This window comes from Branchiostoma floridae, unplaced genomic scaffold (assembly GCF_000003815.2).
Source record: "Branchiostoma floridae strain S238N-H82 unplaced genomic scaffold, Bfl_VNyyK Sc7u5tJ_517, whole genome shotgun sequence".
Taxonomy (NCBI): Eukaryota; Metazoa; Chordata; class Leptocardii; order Amphioxiformes; family Branchiostomatidae; genus Branchiostoma; species Branchiostoma floridae.
This window is the reverse complement of record NW_023365886.1, coordinates 115,930-123,676: the sequence shown is the minus strand read 5'-3', so window position 1 is coordinate 123,676 and position 7,747 is coordinate 115,930.

Here is a 7,747-nt window from a genome sequence, read left to right as displayed (position 1 = left end):
CATAACAAACTTAGTTTATTTGGCAAAGGTATGTGTTCGTGGAACTCTAGTTTGGATTTCTGTAGCGCAAATCACTTTACGTTTTGCGTTGAAGATCGCCTACATCAAACCTGCCTACTGTATTTTGCCAAACTGTCAAGAAAGTTTTAAGATTTCAAGTCTCACGTGTGGTCACTGAAGCGTCGGTACGTTGGCGGCGTCGCTGCGGTAGAGCGATCTGACAGAGCGCTGAATTAATTTCATCAATAAAAAGACGAATCTTTGTACGCTTTGTGTGTTTTGTTGTATTTCTAGTCATACTTGTGATGTATTGAAGGATATTCCTATCATAAAGTCAAGCATACGCGTAACACAAATGCAGTTTGGAACGCAGCGACGGCGCCAACGTATATATCTGTACGGCAGTCCAGTGAGAATACTGCAGAGTTTCTTTCTTGTTGGACTGGTCCAGAAAAACCAAGAAATCAGTAGACCGGATTTTGAACCGATTAGAAAATGAACAAATACCGGCAGGCGTTCACGTTTTTTTTGGGGGGGGGGGGGGGTATAAGTCCAAGAAAATAACAAAGCTAAGTAGGGGAGTGTTGATAGTTATTTTTACCAAATTTCTGCAGTCGATCATGGTCTAAAACAGAGTCAGTTAGTGTTTTTGCATGATATGAATATAGGATTTTAAAACGCGGGATATACCAAAACGGAATCCTTCGTAGCGAATTCGAAATGGACCATTGTTTTGAGTATCGCCCGGGCGCCCTTTTACAACTTTTCACAAACAATCAGGTTCAGGTTCAGATCCGGACCTGGACCTGATCCTCTGGACCTGGACCGTACCTGGACCCGAATTTTCTGTACCGGTACCCACCCCTACTGCAGAGGATCAATGTTCAAGGAACAGCCAAGATGCAACATTATTTGAAGATGAATGTAACGTTTAAGCATGTTTGACATCACAGGAAACACGCCGACGGTTAGACTTTAATATATCCGATTTCTTCCCTTTTTGTCACGTACACTAGCGTGATTTATGAGTACGTAATGTCACCACACATCCTGAAATAACTTTCACTACCACAGGATGCCCGACCTTGGCAGAGTCCCAACACACTGTCTCGAGCAGCAGACGAGTTTTGTTGAATCTAAACAAAATAAAACGGAAATGCCGAATCCCCCTGCATGAACTTTCAAAACCTTTTTATCTTCATTGAAACTGTGACGTGATTGGAGGCTTTGACGTCAGAGCAGGGTGGTTTGATATAGAGACGTTACTTAGAAGTCATGGAGACCATAAGTACCCCTTCCTTAACACGTACTTTTACTTTCTAGATCTAACGGTGACTTAGCAATCTCGTGACTATCTTTAATTTTTTTCAGCGCGTGTGCATTGAATTACTGTTACTGTGTTCAGATGACTGCAATGAACAGCTCACACAAAACACCAGAGAAATCAATTCTACTTATATCACGAAAACCGGTGACGGCGAATGACCTATGGTCTCATGATAGCGAGGGGCTACATCTAAATTCTCTGTTTCTGTAGTTCTTTTTCACTCTGCAAACCCGTGAATTACGTACATTCACACATTCCATATACGTGTAGGTCTAAGGATATAAATCCAGGTCTGTTTTAGTGTCTACTCTACATGGGACATCGCTTGAAGCTCCTTATCACTATCAGTGTATATACAGCTTCTTCTGAGAAAACGGACAGCAAAATAGGACGAATTCCATTTCTGTCTGTCTCGAGCCAAAAATAGTACACGGGAAAGGGACATTGAAATTGATCAGAAGAAGTGTAGCATTATTTGTGACCTTCGGCACAGTTGGTAAATCATAAACATTTGTGTTCAGATCTGATTTGTGTCAGTGAAACAAAACAGACTAGATTAATCAGTATACTGAGCGAGCATGTCGGACAATGGAAAGGGGGAATGTGACGTTACAGTGCAAAAGTCACTTCTGGGTTGATTTTTGTACATCGATGACCAAACCTTTAATTTTCTGAAACGTTACAAAATCGGGCAGACAATGTAAAATGCTATAGAACTTGCTAGCTACCATCCCTGCCTCTATGTTCAGCCTTCGTTCTCGTACATTCCAAAGACGTGAACTACGCAGTTCCGAATGCATGAACAGCACTGGCACAGAAGGGGTGCACAGGGGGTTATAGGATCGGTGAAGACTTAAGCGCTTTATTCTCGTAATTTCCCCCACAATCTCTTCATCTCCTTGAGGTTAAACCAGTTCACAATCATCAATATTACGTTCGACCTTGGGAGCAATCCTGAACAAAACAGTGGAAGTCATCGCGGTCTCTCCCCATTGTTGGTGGGATTTCTCCTGGACACAATTAGATACTCGAGCAGGAAACGTTAAAAGTGCTCAAAAGAGTTATGAACAGGAAACGAACGATTATGTACCTATTTGTTTTCCTTTCCAAGAAGTTATAAGGCCCAGTCACTCCCTTTGCCACAGTCTGCTTTGCCATCTCCTAAACTCCATAATTATCGCCGTGGGCGTAACGTTAATGCAGTGCCCGGGCACAAAGGCGACAACAGCAGTACATAAAACTTTAATAGTAGGAAATGGGCGATTACCGTTTCTGTTGGGGGCCGTTATCACAGTCTTTGTAGATCAAGAAAGATCCAACAGACAAAAGGCAGATGGACGGCTTGATCTCACCAGGAGATACGACAAATGTGGAAAGTTGATGGAGAGAGAAGCCAAGAACAACTGACTCATTCACATGAAACACACAGGCTCCCTGCTGAAGGGTTTACTTACATTGCTCAAATTGATCCAGAGCGAACACAGTCAAGGTCAAGAACTGCTTTGAGTCATTTTCAAGGTCATTTGTCTTTTCTGCCACTACCGATCCTCGGGGCTTTATGGTCACAACGATAGCCGCGTCGGTCTGTATACGACAGGAATTATTATACACTGGACGCAGAATTTAGGAATGCAAGATTGATGCAAAGAGACATCCGTAGCGGGTATCACACGTAAGAATGCGCCAAATTGCTCTAGGCAGTCTTTAACTGTGTCTAGATTGGGTGCAAACTGGCGCATAGTCCAATAACATGTCCTTTTTAGGGATAGAACAATAGCTTCATAGTAGTAGTTCAGCGACCCTGCATGCAGTACACAAATTGTGGATTTGTCATAGAACACTTCTCTGTCAACGCGACTAATAGATACAAGACTGCGTTTCCTTACAATATCCGGTTCTCTCAAGCACAGAGTCAAACTGAGATAATGAGATCCCTGGGGATCATTCTCTGTATCAAGGAGAGTGAATGTTTCAAGTAGTGACGTAGACTTGTGCTGATCATGCAAACTTACGGAAATCTTGCACCCTAAAATGTTGTCAACATATACATAAACAAGAGTAAGGAGACTTAGGAATGTATAGCGCAGTCAAGAGAAACTTACGAGCAGTTGAGGATCGGAGACATTACAGTATTACCTTAAGTGGTTGTTTTGTGTAGGGCCATACAAGTATGGTAACGTTAGCACTAGTACTAAAAGCTATAAACACGTTAAGACCACAACTAAAAGCCCGCCAAATTACATCTGTTGGCATGTTTTCAACCTATTACACATTCCGAAGAAACTACACACAACGGGAGATGTTTAACATCAAATATATTTACCACTTTCTGGGTATAAAATTCCGCCTCTTCGCCAAAAACATGGAACATGGACGAGAAGAGACGAAAAACTGTTGTCACAACTTGACATTGAAAGGAAATGCTGTATTTTTGTGGAGTGCGAAGTTTTGTCCCCTGCCGTGCGTATTTGTTGTGGGTGCGAGATGACTCACTGTCCAAGTCTTTGGGAACTGAGAAGCATCGCATTTCGTGCGGAAAAAGTAACGACTGCTACCAATATGATTTAGATAAAAGTCTTTGCTTCTGATCTGTTACATTTATACCTTGAATACATTAACATATATAAGCAAAAAGGAAAAGGGTGATGTCATTTCTATTCACTGTAATGTTGAAATTAAAGTGCTTACAGAACACAATATACATTCAAGCCTATCCACATACGTTCAATTGCAAGGTGACATACTCATATTGTTTTTATTCTGGCGCAGTTAGCTTGAGTTGATTGGTAATGTTGTGTCTACCAACAACACATAGACTGAGAAAGCCAGCTCCGCCGAACTTGTGTTTTACCACTGCGGCGTATTCAAGAGAAACAACAACACCGGTCGGCGTTTTAGTGAAACCACAAAAACTGCAAAAATGCTGCCAACTGTGATTGTCTACTTGTGATAGTCGGCGAAAAGGAGCAGTGTGAAAACTCGTTTGAGCTAAAGAAAAACAAACTTGTCAATGCTTCTGTTATCTGTCTCTTTCTCTTCCACTATATCATTACGGTGCCCCTGTATGTCTTTTGGGTAATCTTCATTCATAGTCTCATTCGACGTCTGTAACCCGACCAACACCTCCTAGGGTTCATGACGTATTCAGTATTTTCATAGATGCACTGTGCTAGCTGATGATTTCTTCTAACGTTATATTTAATTCCTTACACGTTTTGCTACGCTTTGTTCAGTGGTAGCACTAACACACATTCTAACTGTTTCGCACAATTTTACACTATCGAGTGTTAAAATGTTCTGCATTCAGCTTTTATGAATTTGATTACATCGCTACACGCCCTTCATTGTTTGATATGTGCCTATACCTAGGTACTTGTTGTGCCTGCAACTTCATGCTTGCAATATACGCACATCTGTCATGACCGGACGATTACTTCTTGTACTTTAGAAGTCTTCTTGGAAGACGAGTATCTTGCACTTGTCTGCATACCTCCATCCCACCCCACCCCATGTGCTCCTGTCCTCAATGACGATGCATTACTGCCCTAGCAAGAGCTAACTTAGGGCCAACGGTGTGTAGCTGGGGATGGGAATAGTTAAGGAAGGACATGATAGCTAGGAAGGACATGAGCACGACAGTAAAGGAAATTGTCCGTGACTCCGGGTCGCGTTTGTTTCTGGTGAGATGCTGCATCATGGCTGAACGGCATTTGTACGGAATGTTTGCGTCATGAGCATTCATCAGTACATAGCAATGTTGTAGGGTACGTACGGCCTAACCCTTCCCTCTCCTAAAAACAAACACTACCTGTCACGCCACGATCATAAGGATATATTGACTAAGGAAGACAACATTACATAATGACACCCTGGAGCAAAATAATAAACAATACCCGGAATTATATGAAAGAAGTCATTGTCTATTGAATCAGTGTTCGTGGAATTACGTGCAATATTCCAGCGTTGCAAAGGTGTACCAGAGGAAATTACTGGTGTGACTGAAGATAACAATAGTTGTCGATATTGTAGTTTTATTACATTCACTCTAGTGTACTAGTTTAGGTCAACTTTTATCGACAGTTTCTTCAGTATGAATATGATAGGCCTCCAGCGACTAGACATAATGTTATAGTTAACGTACGATTCTATTCATTATGCAAATTAAGTCTCGTTTATAGGGCCCATCCCGGTCGGGCGTCCGTGTGTCAGAAGACCCTTATTTGGACATCTTCGGATCCGACTGTTACCCGGCAAAACCGACGTCGACATCTTCCGAAACAAGCTCTTTCCGACGCCGTAAGGCCCGGTTTCTGTATGACGTTCACTCACGCGATGTCGTAATGACGACCGATTGTAACACAGCATGCTAGCTAGGGTGTGCTGGTTCGTTTTGGGGCGGACTATCAAGACTGGTCCATGGTGTGGCATGTATGACTTATATCGTTATTGTTTGTCATAACTTGGGATTTACCACATTTATGAAAGGGTTGACAGAGCAGGTGACCAGAGACACTGTGTGGCTATTACATACTCTCCAAGCAGAGGTTTGGGGGAAAACCGTGATCTTTTCCTCATATGACGTATAAACGACCAAATGAGGAAAAGGTCACAGTTTTGCCCACCAACCTTTGCTTGGAGAGTTGCTATCACACTATAACGTAGTATCTTATTGGTCAACGTGCTTTGGCCTACGTAGTCCGAAATCCACACCCCGGCCTGGGATCCACCCCGGTCGGCTTCGAAGAAGGGACGAACTGACCTCGCGAGCTTTGTACTATTGTAGCAGGATTGTCATACAAATAGACAGAGTGGCATGATTCAGCCACGCACTGCTACGGCTTAGGAACATCGCTTTAGTAGAAACGACCTCGTCATCCCGCCGTATTCATCTGGGTGAAGGGAGTCAATGACCTCGTTTTGTCGTTTGCTTTTCAACTTCGGATTGATTTTTGATTCCAGGGGAAAATGGCCCAAACAAATACCACTCTTGACGTTAGGATCGCAGCTTGTTTTCACTTGACATTAAAAGACAGAAAAGTAACAACCAATGAAAAGCGAGACAAAACTGACATGCACCCGAAAGCTACTACTACACCGTTCGATCCGTGATTTCATGACGCATTCACGTTTCTCATGTTTGCGAGGGTCAACCTGCCTACTACAAATTTCAATCTTTATATTCAATTATTTGGCCATATTCATGGTGACAGACTGATACTGATTCGTGTATATGACGGAGGTTATCTGCGCTATTACTAGTCTCCAAGCAGACCCAACGGTGCCTTAGAAATAGTATCAAAGCTGGCCAGGGACCCAACGGTGCCTTAGAAATAGTATCAATGCCCGTTTGACTCCCTTAGCCGGCTATCTCCCTTTGGCCGGCTATTCTCCTTTGCCAGCTTTGATACTATCTCTAAGGCACCGTTGGGTCTGCTTGGAGACTACGCTATTACCTCCTTAGGCTGACTAGCAACACTAAAACGTCTCTCTCGAAACGAGAAATGATTGAGTGATGTCGCTTATCTGACTTGTGAAATCCTAATCCCAGCCACACGTCCTCTAATCCAAATTGTCCATAAAAAGATTAGCGTGACCGCAAAGGGATTAAGTGATAATGCGGGACACGGCGAGTGGTCAGTGCGTCCTGTAACTGGATGTCAACAAAAACGTGGGATCACGGAGAAGTACAGTACAAGGACAAATTCATGCAGTTAAGTACCGATTTTGAAACATACCGAAGCAAAATACTGTTCATATTAATCTGCAGAAAGATACTGTCGGTTTTAAACGTAGATTGTGAAGAAAATGAAGCAACTCATGTTCGCACCCCCCGTGTCCAGTCATAACTTTTTCGGGGAGTCGCATTGAAGAATCGGGCAGCCGTGTTTATTTTTATTCGGAAACCTCCTCACTAGTTTGTTTGTACACAAAACAATCCACCCAGAACACCTTATAAAGATAGAAACACGTGACGCTTCCTGCCAAAACAAAGCTGGGGCCAGACACACCTTGGCACCTACAGAGCTGTCTGTGTTTTGTGTTACTCGAGTTCAACCTGAGTTCGTCTCTATCCGCTGTAACGTACATACAGCGGAATTTTGGCAATCTCCCAGAGTTGTTACCGACTCGCACGGATTAATGAAATGAGCACTTAGTGGTCGTCACGCCACTCTCTCCCCGGACCCCTGTTGTGACGTAGGGGATCATTACAGTTCGCGTCATTGGGCTGTATACGTGGTCTGGCAGTGTCCATCAATTCTGCCAAAGATAACTTTATAAGGCTAATGATGGACGTCTTGTATACAAGGCACGACTAGAGTTCAGAACCTGGCATGACTCACGGTATCCCCTACACCTCAGGACCCGTCAAGCAAAATAAACATGGCCAGTATTTATCGTTTGACCAGAACAAAGCTGACA